We start from the raw sequence: 14,100 nt of genomic DNA, 5'->3' as shown, positions 1-14,100 counted from the left end.
CATACTATTTGAAATAGCGATATATATATAAACATATAAACACATATATACAACAATGACAAGGTCAAACGTCATTAGTGCATTAGTACCATGTGACCTCATCATTGTTCACACAACTAATATTTGTAACCACATCCAGGAGGTGACACAGGCTCTGGGAAATGCTGAGGGTTTCACAATGCTGAGGTCGCAAAAGTAAATACTATGTAGCCTTATGGTTCCACATCAGATTGGTGCTGAACTTTTGACTGTGTTGGGAGGAAAGAGCTGGTTTTAGACCCCAACAGTCCACCGTCAACCTGTCAGATTGCATGGGTTGCTGCTCCATCCCACTCAGCGCATGACATGCACTTGCTCCGAGCTGTTTTGTTCAAAGCCGCACAGTACAGAATCTGTGTACAAAGAACAGAAGGTTATGTATGTAAGGTTGGCTATTCTGGGTCTGAGTGCAGGCATCATGAAAACAGGAAACACCCAGGAATATCATTGATGTAGCAATTCCATACAGTCCTGATCTTCAGAGAACTATACAGCGAATGAACAGCAGGGGTGTCTGCTGTGATACCGAGGCTTAAGAAGCCATGGGAACAAGATCACCCCCGGTAACACCCAACCACCCCCCCCCCCAAAAAAAAAGTTGTTTGCAACACAGATCCAAAAATAACTGCCGCCTCTGCTCCGCAATGCCATCTCCGAGCAAGTCCGGGCATGGAAGCAGCCGCCGCTCCACTCACGGGAGAGATCAGAGGGGGCCGCGTTCCAGAACGTTCCAAGAGCTCCTGGCATCCAAATCCGCCACCACCTTTCACCCCACCCCCCATCCTAAGCAGGGGTGAGAACAACACTGACTATGTTGAAATCACTCCACGGGCTTGCATGAAGGCCCCAAGCCATGTGGGCGACCATGCTCTGAGAAAGTACACACCCCTCTGCCTTGATGTATGGCGTAATCATCGCGGAACAAAGCTGGAACGACCTTAACGTCACGTCAATGAAAGAGGCAGGAAGTCCTTGACATGTCAACCTTTGACTCCGAGCCTTTGTTCCTCTTCTGCCAAGCCTCAGGTGAAGGCTTGTCTTGGGAAATTGACCTCGGATTCCTGGGAACCGATTTGCTTCGTGAATATGGAATACCAACACAAACAGATATTTTTTCCTGTGTGTGGGCGGCACACTTAGTTCAGTATTAAGTACGGTTGCCTCACATACCTGGGGTTCGAATCCCGCCTCCGTTCTATCTGTGGAGTTCGCATGTTTCTCGCAGAGACGTGCAGCTGCATGTTGTCTCAGAGATGCGTCCCATGCGGGACCCGCATGCCATGCTGGGTGAACCCCAGCCTTGAGCCAGTGCTGCCCGGGACGGCCTCCGCTCACATGACTCTGACAATCAGCTGGAAGATGATTCCATGCTTCATGGAAGCCTTATCAAAATGAGTCACAGCTAACCAACACAGCAGCTGTAAAGAGACCCCTCCAACGGCCGAGTCCTCCGACTAAACACCTGATAGTCATAAAAAAAAGAAAAAATTATTTTCATTTCTCAGCTGAGAAATAAGCCAAACAAGCCAAAAACACTCATTTGCAGTTATAGGGTGAGATCCAGGTCAGTCACTGCGGTGTCAAAGGTAGCACTTTGCACACATCCCGCCAGCAACACTAACTGCAATGTGATATGAAGGTGTTGGGGACGGATGACATTTGAAACAAAGGAATCCCCCCTCCTCTGCAGGACCACGTTCCCCTCCAGGCAGGTACAGAAGCTGAAAACATTGAAACACGCCTGACCACTTACCATCTTGACAGCACTGCCCCCCCCCACAGTGGGAACCAAACTGCAGTAAGGATGTGTCCCTTGGGTGACGTGCCCGAGAAGCCGGCAAGCGTTAAACAGTTAATTCAGTAAGATTCCCTAGGGGCACCTAATCTCACTTGTTTGTGTGTAACGAGTTTTGAGGATGGTGTGGGGCTGGGGGGGGGGGGGGGGGGGGGGGGGGGGGCAGGTGGGAGGTTCAGTTTGTTATGCAACAGGCAAGAAGTTCACTTTTCAGTAAAGAACCTATCTGCAACCCAGTCACATCCCCCAAAACCAAGGTCCTGTTCAACACCTCTGACAAAAAGTTTGTAAACGCGCTGTGATTATCTGGAGTTTTGCAGGAATGGCTTCTGTAAACGCGATCTGATCTTCATCCAAGTCAGAATAATAACGACAAGCTAATTTAAGTAACATACGCGACATTCTACATTCCCCCGAACTTTATTGAACAAATAGCTAAAACAATGATGTGCCACTGATATTTTGCGAACCTTAAGAATAATCACCACTTGAATAGACGGTAATTGGAGGCCTTTTAATCAATTCCAGCACGAGTTTTAACTGCCATGCCCTACAAAAAAAAAAAAAAGTTTCAGTTACCTGTCCTTCACAAGAAAAATTCTTTTTAAGTGCAATATAACCCGTTCGATAGCGATTTCAGAGGGACTTCAGAAGCTCATAAGACTGGAAAGCATTTAGTTGGATTTATAACCCTCGAGTTCTTAGTTATTTATAAAATCACACATTACTGATTGTTCTGGTATATTTTTATGTCTCGGTCCCTGGTTAAAGGGATAGGTTGGGGACCCTGTCTTACACGACGACCTGTTTACATTTTGGATTCTCAGAGCCATTCATGCGGAAATCCACATAATTCCAAAGGGTTCCACTAACTTTTTTTTTTCTTGCGACTCTCCACGTGCTTAAAATCACCCGCGCACACGATGGCAGGAAAGAGGGAGAGGAAGATGGAAAGATATCACCTTGGCCAGATTTGCCAAAGAGTGAATGGAATTTTAATTAGGGCTGCGCTCAGCTGTCTGAGAGGAGGATATTTGGAGATGAATGCATTTAATCAGGGTGCAGACTTCAAGGCAGAGGGTCTCTCAGAGATGCCAGATCATAGTCGGGCACAAGACATGTGTGCACGCTGTGGGGGGGGGGGGGGGGGAGATGTGGGCAGAGCCGCCAGAAGTCACGGCAAAATGCTCAGCAAAATGTCGCTATTACTCGCTGGGGAACATAAGCGATTCAGACGGCGGACTCTTATTTCCAGAAGTGGTGAGGTTTGGGCTGACTGGCGGATTAGCGTCGCGCTCACCGGGAACACTGGGGGCCACCGTGTTAAAAATCAAAATTCATTACATTAGAAGCCCCAGAACAATAGCTCTCGCCGTTTTTTTTCTCTTAAGCGTTCCCAGATCCTCAAACAGACCATGACAATCGAGTTGCCATGCTCATCTTGTGGACCTTTCCGCACCTTATGGGGCGTGAAGGACACATCCCAAGCTAACAGCTCCTGGAGACAGCCGAAGACCTTCCCGTTCAGTGGCATCTGATGCCTGTGTGTGTGTGTGTGTGTGTTCATGTTCTTGGAAAACTTCAACACTGAATGCGAAGCTGCTGTTTCCATGGCAACAGCTGCCCCGACGCATCACTCTAAAACCTTCCTTCCCTACGCCGCCCCCAGTTCTAATCCCACATCCCACTCTGTGCTGATTTTCTGGAAACAGTTCATCGCTGTGCTACTCCAAACACAATGACCCCCAGTCCCCCTCTACATGCTCTTTTTATTTATTAAACTTCCTCCAGGGTGGGGGGGTAGGAGAACGACCTTTACAATGACTCAGGTCATGCAGTGTCTTCATGCACAGCCCAAATGCAATTTACAAACAAAGGTTGGGGGGGGGGGGTGCCTTCAGGGGAATCCATGCTACCATCCAAGCCCCCCCACCCGCCACCCCAGCGAAGAACACAGGATTGTCAGGTGTCACAGGCGCTATGAGGATTCTGCCTTTACTAGTTCTGCACATAATCATGCCACAGCGGAAAGTCCCCCCCACCGCCCCCCCCCCCTCCCCCCAAAACAGGTCACCATGACTCTTCTTTCTGCTGCCTGTCTACAGAACGCTGTTAGCACCCCCTCCCACCACCAGGCCTGACAGTCAAAGACGTGGAATCCAGTTTCACTGCAGCTTTCACTGGAACGTTTCACTGGCAGGTCCACCAGCGTTCACAACCGCGGCGCGTTTTCCGCCCAAGAATGCAGCCCTCTTTCGGGTTCCCTGCTCCACTTGTTCTGTAAACGCAGAGTTCCAGCACAGCATCCATCTGTGAGTCTGGGAGCCGTTTCCCTGTCAGTCATGCATCTGCTTCTTATCTCCAGCACGATCGACACACTCGGCCTGGAAGAACATTTATTTATGCCTCCCTCCCGTATGTCTTATGATGCAACCTGCTTGGCGGGATGCGGGCGGGCACGTGACGTGGTGGTTAACTTCTGTGGAGGGCCCACTGCTCCCACAAAGAGCTCCTCTCCTCCAGCCACTCCTTACACCCCCCCCAGGAGAGACATGACTGTACACAGGCACTGGCTATCACCACCAAAAGCATGTCAGACGGCTTAGATACAGCAACTTCAAGGACAGTGAGTAAGCACTTCACTTCTGGCTGTGAACCTATGACACGGAATATGGCGAGCATCGACAGACAGGCCCAAAGATGCACCCAGGGTTTCAAACCTATACAGGGCATCAGTCGACGTCTGGCAGGTTACTGCATCAATCCACAAACTCTACTATCCCCCCCCCCCCCCCGCCCTCAGCTTTCCACACCATCCCAAAATCAGAAATCTCAACCCACATGTTTGTTGGATCAAATCGGAACTGATGCAGTCAAGGCTCCTTCCCTGGCCAACGTGACCCCAAGGCTCTTCTGTTTTATTAACAGTCCATATGCCGCCTTTATTATTCAAGGACCCGGACACGCGCATGTGCAGGTAACGTGCGAATCTCCTTACAGAGCCTCATCTAGGTTGGCAGACGGATAAACAGCCGCATTCTCAGCGTTCGTGTCGTTTGACCGCCATGCGAGTACAGTGTTTGTACCCCTCCCTCAGCACCACAATGTACACGATCAACTCTGCCGGTCCGCCGGGTTCAGCAGCAGAAGGTTCCAGAAGCTGCTGTATGCTTTCGAAACAGTCTAGCATGCAGCTTCTCCCTTACATCTGCCCCCCCCCACCCTGCAGACACCCCTGCCCCCTCCACCCCTGACTCCCAGTTCTCCACTATTCTACCTTTGCAGTGCGCCCAGCCAACTTGAACATACCCCCTCCCGACCAGAAATATCCCCCAGCTGAACACAACTGACTGGCTCAGCAGAGCGATTTCCAAGCCACTGACACTGGACGGCCCCCCGATGGTCCCATCGCCTCTGCCAAGTGGGAGGACGAACTACCCCCCCCCCCCCCCCCCGACTCCCTCCATTACAGGAAACCAGATGTGAGTAAGGAAGAGCATAATGTGAAGCCAGTTATCAGCAGCCACGGTGGGCCGACTCACACACTCGTCACTACCCCACCCCACCCAGGCCTCCTCACACCAGAAATACACCACCCCAGGGCAGGAGGGGTCGCCCCAAATCTCATTACAGGGCTGAGCACAGAGGCAAGGGGGAGCCGTTAGGCTTAAGCATCTTCCCGGATGTGGAAGGCTCGGGTATTCCTCCGGCGTGAGCAAAGGGGATCAAAGATCGAAAATCCGCATTTATAAAAAGAGAGAAAAAAATAATAATCTACGCAACAGCAAAGGGGAGGCGACAGCACGCACCCGCCACCTGCCAGACGCGTTACATAAATCACCGTTAGCCGCCTTGCCAGGCTGGGTTGTGGGGTGCTGAAAAATCGTACTGAATGTGCAGCACGTCGGCGGGGGAAGTGAGAGCCGCTCCGGGCCGATTGATGCGCGGCGGCGGATTCCCCGGAAGCAGCGCTCCCACTCGCTCACTTACGTAACGCGCGAAAACACGGTGAGAGCGGGCGCTCTTTTAGCTCCACGCCGGACACTCGTCCTGGCGGTGCCATGACATCACCGCCCGGAGCTCCCCCGTCCCCCAACATTTGACGTCCAGCCCTCGCTGCCAAATCCCAGCTGCTTGGGAGGATCTGGAGGCCATGCTCCGGCCCCCATTCCATTCCAGATGCTTCCTGGAACCCTGGCGCTTACGTAAAGAACTGGGGGCAGTAAAACCAGCAGGTGCAGGGTCCCGAACACCTCCCCAGGCGAGCTGCGGCACACTGAGGGCCTCGGTTATTTTCGGAGGCGGCCCTGCATTCCTTTGTCTTAGTCACTGAGGCTGAATATTTACTTCGGATAAAAGCCGACCCTCCAGAACATAGCAGTGGCGTCATTCTGGAGATTCGGATTACAGCTTCCCAAGCAGCCGTTGCCTGTCCTGGCAGTCTGGCTGCATGGGTGACTCACCGCAACCAAGCTCCTGTAAACCTCCCCCCCAACCAGCCTGACCCTCCTCATCCTCTTCTTGGCAGGGAGAGCGCTGCCTGGAAGTATTAGGAGGAGGGGTTCCCCCCCCCCCCCATCAGTCCCTGAAAGCACAATCCGTCAACTGGAAAACAGGCCACGACGACATCTCAAGGGCGAGCGGGAAGAGGTCGATCGCCGTGATCGCTGCCGTTACTCGAGAGGCTGCGGCGGCTGCCCTGCAGATTAATCTCCCCGTGACACCACATCCCTCTTGATCCTGACTGTACATCCAGCAGAAGAGGACACCCGGAAGTGCCCGTAAGGCCGCTCGGAGGCCAAGGGTTCAGCCGGACTCCGGAGAAGCAAGTCACCTGACGTCAGCTTATGATATTCTTTTAATCTTCCTCAAGCATCCAGCTGAAATATTGAATAATGTTACTATTATTACCTTTAATTAAGGCCAACATCCATCCAACTTTTTAAATAGATCCATTTACATTAAAATAGATCTCTCACCCAAGGCACATGAGTGACCCCAGAAAGCAATATGGCAGCTTTAATGCTACCTGGTAGAGTCAATCATTATGTCACACTGATGCTCTGCATAAACCCAGAAGTTTCTCCAAGTCAATAAACAGAGGAGATGTCTGGAGGAAGCAGGAACGATCAGGCTGGGATCAAGCTCATCGTGCACCTGCTACTGACTGAACACTGACTGATCATTCAGGATGAGAGAATGATGCAAAGATCAATGTTCCTCGACGCCCTTTCAGGTGAGACTCTTTCCATTGTAGTGGTCCATTCTTTCCGTTACTCAGCAGTAACTCCTCCAGTTGTGTGCCATTGTGTTTACTGAAGCCTCCTGCACCCCCAGCTAAAAGTCTGTCTTATTTTTTATTCAGTTTTTTCTATTTTAATTTTCAAAGTGGTCTCTGACTGATTCCGATTACCGTGGCACATCCTGACATTTGAAGCGTGGCATCTGATAAAGCCTCCATCTAGGTGATTCGCCGGTCATCCAGAATAAACACATCTCTCAGTGTTACAGAGATTAAATCTGAAAATCAGGCTTGGCTGTACCTCAGTAAAGGTCACACGCTCCTTATCCTCATCTGAACACTGCCCTCCAGTTCTTACTAAACCACAGATATAGGTTTGCCTCTTAGCCCTCTCACAGCACACAAATTTTTTTATTTTTAAATTCAGGGCTATTTTTAGAGTGACATGCGAACACAGCAAGGATTCTGTTAATTACCACGGCCTCGATGTCGTTCCTGGCTAAAGGGGCTGAAAGACGAACAGATTGAACCGAGGCATCCAGTCAGGTGCCTGCGTGAAATGAGAGGACCCCTTTCCAGTTCCAGCACAGGTGTCTGTGCCCTGCCTGAGAGCTATGTACTTCAGACACCGCAGAGACCGAGGCACTATATTGGGGATGCAGACCCGTCATGTTTGCTGAAAGAACGCTGAGGTCTTAACTGAAGTAAAAGCTGCAGGCACTGGACAGTATCTGAAAGTATGAAAGGTGACTGTGTCAGGGGCGTTTTTTTGGAAGAAAAAAATAACATGGCTTTGTATCCATTCTATTCTCTCCCCCTCATCTCTCACTGTGCCTGTCTCACCCATGTTGTCGTTCCACCCTGTTACTCTCTCTCTCACTGTATAGCCTCCTCCGTTGTTCTCTCTCTCTCTCTCTCCCTCTCTCTCTCTCCCTTCGCTCCAGTGTTGTGATCTGGCAGCACTCCAAGATCCAAAAGAAAAACATTCCAGAAGCACAAACAGCCTCGTTCCGATATTCAGGGGAAAGAAAAGGGACCCCTCCTTACCATTTCACAGACTCGATTTACAGTGATATGAGTGAGAGAGCGAGAGAGAGAGGGAGAGAGACGGCGTGTACAGCAGAGGAGGAAAACTCCCAGAGGCAGATGACAAAGGAAGAGAGGGAGCGGGAGAGGAGCAGGATATAATATCTCATTTGTTTTTTTATTATCCCAGTTTGGAGGGCGGGGGGTGGGGGGGTTGCCCTCAAAGCTGCGCAGTGATTTCATCCATCATGTGAGATGTCTCCCCCCCACATCAGCAGCAGCAACATCCCCTAGGAACCAGCCTCCATCTGATAAGGCTCCTTAAACAGAAGCTGCCATCAAGGAGGGGGCCTTTAGCGGGAACCTCCTCCATCCTGCGGAAAACGCAGAGAGGAATTTGCTCTCTCTACAAGACCGACCCCCCCCCCATTTAACATGGATATAATATAGATCTTTGCTTCTTTCCCATATGGTTGCTATATATTTACCTCTTGGTATTTAAGTGGCAGGTGGCACATGTTCCAATCTGGGGGGGAGGGGGGGGGCAAAAGGGAAACAAAAAAATCTCACTCCCCCCTCCCATGATGAAATCTGTCAGTGCACGCTGCTCATTGGCTGCAAGCGGAAGCCCCTGTTCTCATGTGCTCCCAATTAAGGATTGCAGGTTACCCTGTGGCCCCCCATGCGCCGGATCAGACGGCAGATGGACCTAAATGCGGATCAGATGCATATGTACCCAATTTCCCCACCGCCCCCCCTCCCTGGAGCGACCGACGGTGGCATCCATGCCTCGTGATTTATGAGGCTGAATATTCAGAATCGCTGAGGACATGCATCTGGTTCTTCGCACCGGTACGGTGTCGGTTCCCGAGGCGACGGCAATTCAACGTGCTCCCATTAAAAGGCGTCATAGACTGCGTGCATATTTACGTACAGGCAGGTGTAAGTGCCAAAGCTTGCAGTCAGGGAAGATACGCCTTCCTTTCTGGCAGGGAATCCGGGCTGAATATTACAGCCAGGCAGGAGGCTCCACTTATACGAAGAGCCCCAGTTCCATTAAAACCCTTCGCGCCATTGGAGTTTCAGTGCTGATGCAACATGGCAGGTGTCCAGAAGGGGGGGGCTGTCAGAGGACTCTTTCTTGTTGTCGTTCCACCAAACACGGCCATCTCCCTTTTCGATGCATGTGTGTCATTCTTGAAGATAATTGTCTAGTGTATTGCTTTATCGTGGTTTTAGCTGAAGATCCACTTCTAGAAAATTCTTCCAGGGTGGCTGCAGTGGGCTGGGGCTCAGTGCCCAAAATGTACCCTGTATACAAGAGATGAGCCTGTGCTTCAGCTCGTGACTCTCGCACGCCCATGTCCTGCCCCACCTGCTCCTGTTTCCCATGATGCACCACGGAGCCCTGACAGGGGAGAAGGCAGCACCGGACTGTAAAGGCCGCTGCCGTAATCACTGCCAGCTGCTCCCCCGCCACCTCGCCTGAGCCGCACACACAGACACACAGTCCAGCATATGGGATCGTCCCCACAGACAGATCACACTGCTGTAATTACATCACACTCCTCTCAAAGCAGCTAGACACTCAAGTCAGGCTAAATGTTTCTGCAATAATGTATAAAATCCTTTCTACCTGCTGGATGGAGACTGTGCAGGATCTCAGGAGCCCCGCCCTAATCTCTCGTCGTCTCACTGTCCTTTAAGTGCTAAGCTAACATCCACATTCTGCTGCTGCAGTTTCAACCCCGCCCGCCCGCCCCCCCTACCCCACCCCACCCCACCCACCAGATGGTCCAAAAGACGGGATTTTTCTGTCACAGCTAAATAGCTAAAGTGCAGCGTGTGGGGTTGTTCTGGGTAAGGGAGCAGCTGGTCCAAGGCTGCATCCCCCACCCTCAGTACAGCCCCCCCACCAGGGCGAGCTGCCATCGACAGATCTTTGGAAAACTTCACGCAACATCTGCATTCCAGTTGGAAATGTCGTCCGGGGGACATAGAGACCTCGATTCATGAAACAACACTGCCTTCACGGGACGGACAAAAAAAAAAATTAAGCAAAAACGAACCGCCCCCCCCCCTCCGTAAAGCAAGTTGGACAAACATACAATGAACACAAAGCCTTCTTGTCCTCTTACCAAAACACACACTCTCAATGACAGATGGAGCAGAAACTCCTGGTTGTGAGTCCCACAGCCAAGGAGAGCACTGCTGGCTCGAGGGGGAGGGGCCTCATGGGGTCGACACCCCAGACGCGTCGAGCGCCGGATGGGCGACAGACACCAGAGGCCCGATTCTTCCGAGAAGCAGTGATTACGGCCACCGTGCCCCACATGACCTGAACCCCACCAGTCACCTTACACCAACATGGGGGGAAGGACATCGGCTGGGAGGGGCAGCTTGCTTACTTATCTGGTTCCTTACACAAGTGTGCATTCTGTCAGTCCCAGTTAATGGGGCTAAAGCATTGAAAGGCATCTCTACTGGCAAACCATCTTTCTTCTATTGATGCTACAAATCCCTATATTATATATATATATAACAAAAAGAGCCACACTGTGGTCCAATAATCACCTGCAGATGATGACTAGTAGACTAGTGAAAAGCTGGGGGGGGGGGGGGGGGGTTGGGAGTGAGTCATGTGATCACGCTTTGCATCAATTCTTTCCCACCTGAGCATATTTTGTCCAGGTTATATATCTCAGTGCACAGGTGTGTGGGTCAGGTAAATTCAATTATGGGGATCAAATGTCCATGCAGCATGATAAAAAACCTGTTATTTTGACACTTTGGGGTCCATATTTTCATTCCCCACAAGGGGAAACTCAATTTTATAAAGAAAAAATCTGACTGCAATCAAAAAATATTTTTAAAAAGTCTTGCATTTTGTTCGGTTATTAATGGTTAAGGTTATGGCTGGATAAGGGTTAAGGGTGTCATTGATGCAATTAGGATTTGAATACAAATGTGTGTGTGTGTGTGTGTGTGTGTGTGTGTGTGTGTGTGTGTGTGTGTGTGTGTGTGTGTGTGTGTGTGTGTGTGTGTGTGTGTTTGCGTGTTTTTACCAGCCACTAAATCCAGACCCAAGCTGAGGTTAATCTGCCGCATCGCCCGTGCTCTGAGCCATTTTCACTGGGTTTTCCATCGCCTGGCAAAACGGCACCTTTTGTCTGCCCATTTTTTTTTTGTCGTCTCCCCCTAGTCTCCCCCCCCCCCGGAAGAGAGAGATATCATTAATAAAGTCCAGGTTCCGCTTTTCAAAATTTCAGATCATATGGTCTGCTCTTCATGCAGAGGCTCGCTTTCCCACAGCTGATCCGCAGCGACTGAAGACCCGACGGCGTATGCCAACGTCGCCCCCTGGATCAAGCGCCTCCAGACCGTCAATCGCATCACAGTGAGGCCCGTATGTTTCTGCCAACGTGACACCGCCAACCCAGGGCAAGCCTGCTATCCAAGTATGCTCTTTTCTTCTGTGGATTTATAAATTTAAAAACAGAATGTCCTCCCACCCCCCACCCCCCCACAGGACAAGGTACCAACAGTGAAACACCGATGCTTTTAAAAAAAAAAAAAAAGTAAATTTGTGGGAAGGATGTTGGTGAAAGGGAACATTCTGCTCCATAAACCAAAGAGCATGCACCCGTAAAACCCCGCTTACAAGTTATCCTCCCGCTTATAAAAGTTATCCTAGGGTCCCCCACCCTTCCAAAAGCGTCTGGGGATGTTTAACATCTGGCATCGCTGTTTAATGCCTGAGCTTCATTGGCATGCCAGCAATGTGCAAAAAAATAAATAAAAAAATACACACACAAGCTCCAGAAAACAGATCACGTTTCATTATGACCTCAGTTGGAAACACGTCAATACTTACATTATACCAACGCATTAAATAAAGAACCATGCTGTTTGAATGCACGGAAGGCATGAATAGCAATGTGTGCACTCCAGGAAGAAACATCAGTTAGACAAAGATTCGTTAAGGGTTTGATTAATCAGCACAAAAGGGGCCGTTGACGAAGTGGAACTGAAACATGCATTTCAACAGAGTTTGGCAACACAAAAGCTGACAATAAGTTCACTCACCGTCACTGCAGGTCGTGCTTCCAGAGTCCCGATCAGATGCTCGGCGTGGGCGTGCTTTTTGATCCAACCCAACTACCCGCAGCGAGAGCAGAAACACTAATAAACAAATCAGCAATCAGCAGAAACCATCTCAACTTGAACTACGGCGAACTTGAGAATCGCCAGGCTGAACCCTGTTTATTTTAAATGGTGGATGAACTCTAGTTAAAGGTTTGCCAGCATCGATCTCAATCAGAGGTACAATTTCTTCACCTTTGCCAAAGAAGTGTGGGTCCCTGAGATATTTTAAGCACTTTAAACAAAACCATCTACCCAGAAACGACATAATCATAATAATGTAAACTACGATTTGCCCCAGTGAAGGCTTCCCTTTTATCACACTAATGGGGAAAACCAGCATAGCAGTTTGATGTGTAAGATGAATCAAACGGTAGTCACAGAAAATACTTAAGCAGGTGTGGAGCATGTGATTACAAACGTCCCTAATCAGGTGATGATGATCACATTCGCCGCAAAATGCTTTACTGACAAATGCCTCATTGCGTCTGGATGCCATGTATTGTTTCAGCAGGACGTAATTAATTATTCTGCTGCTGACCGCGGACTTTGTGAGGGAAAGATGTCCGATATTCAGGGGAAAGAAAAGGTACCCAGAAGTACCTTAATGCAGTTCATGAAATAGCTGGTTATACAAATCATGCCGACGGCACTTAAGGTGAGCGAGATCTCCCCAGCACCTTACTGAAACTATATATTCAGGTAGCCGGGAGGAAAATTACCCCAGCCTCAGTTTCACAATCACCCGTCATTTCCAATCAAAGACCGCCAGGGTCCAAAGGCTCTCCCAGTAATAACTGGGGATCGTGCTTTAGTAATCAAACATTCACTCTGAAAAGGAAGGCCAGTTGCACATTAACAAGTGAGGTTAGCGGCACTCTGTCATTTAAGACGATTAACTGCTTGGACTTTTGATTACAAGTTTCCCGACTGTTAGCCTTGTTTCTTGTAAGTTTAACTGCAGCTTGATACAAATAAGAATCTTTGATGTTTTGCAAAAAAAAACAAAAAAAAAACACGTGCATCAGAATTACATAATCTGTATTTTGATAGGTTATCTCATTCCACGGACGACTACATCGGTATTCGAAATAATGAGAAAAATCATGATGCAATTTATTATCCATGTTCTCATATTGGGCAACTGGTTAAATAATTAGCCATGCTACAGTGGCCATGCTTGCATGTGGTTCAATCACTGTCTAAATCTGGGGGGGTGGAGGCTTGTTTTTAATTTAAATCGCTCGATTAATCTTTGATTATGCGCAGGAACCTCATTAATAATTGTCGCCATACACTGTTATAAAATCTTCGCAATAATTCAGTAGGTTGGTGCCGTTATAGCTGAGTTACCCCTACAAAATTGTTGTTAATAATTAATATGATTATACCTTTCAGGAGTGCAATTTCTCCAAACCAAGGTAAAAATAATTTAAAAAAAATCTGTATACATTTCTGCCCTTTCCATACCCCAAAAGGTCAGACCAAACAGGCAATGCTGGCTTCCCCCGTGTTTGTACTGACTCAGTACATCCAGACGCCTTCAGTATACTGTTCTCAAAGTTACCCGGCAACCAGAATTTGTTATGATATATCCGGGTTCCAAAGATGTCCGATCACTATATTTGGATTAGCATAAACCTACCCAGATAAAGACCTATTGTTAACAGAACACAAATTCCTTTCTTGGACTTGGCTACAGTGATTAATGGCGGCAGGGGCTCGCCTGCTTACTGTCTAATTATAGGGAGGGAGGCTGGAGAGTCTCTCGCCCCTCCCTTCCTGCTTGGTGATTTCCTTTGACGGTGCTGCAAAGAGCAGGAATGCGGGAAGGAACGTTTTCACTCCTTCAGGT

At 49.2% G+C, this 14,100-nt stretch overlaps 1 long non-coding RNA gene across 2 annotated transcripts; it reads right to left on the bottom strand.

Moving 5' to 3' along the window:
* Positions 1–217: 217 nt before the first annotated feature.
* LOC125738512 (uncharacterized) lies at positions 218–12,870 on the bottom strand. 2 transcript variants are annotated; one of them, XR_007396848.1, is made up of 4 exons: positions 12,441–12,870; positions 12,189–12,260; positions 1,210–1,501; positions 218–1,100 (listed from the first exon to the last, which is right to left on the bottom strand). It is a non-coding gene; the product is annotated as an uncharacterized LOC125738512 (long non-coding RNA). The 2 variants fall into 2 exon arrangements; XR_007396847.1 differs by having other exon boundaries at positions 12,189–12,870.
* Positions 12,871–14,100: the final 1,230 nt, after the last annotated feature.

The sequence above is a fragment of the Brienomyrus brachyistius genome, chromosome 3, assembly GCF_023856365.1.
Source record: "Brienomyrus brachyistius isolate T26 chromosome 3, BBRACH_0.4, whole genome shotgun sequence".
In the NCBI taxonomy this organism is placed as follows: domain Eukaryota; kingdom Metazoa; phylum Chordata; class Actinopteri; order Osteoglossiformes; family Mormyridae; genus Brienomyrus; species Brienomyrus brachyistius.
Note: the sequence above shows the minus strand (reverse complement) of the source record. Positions and strands in the feature narration are given on the sequence as shown.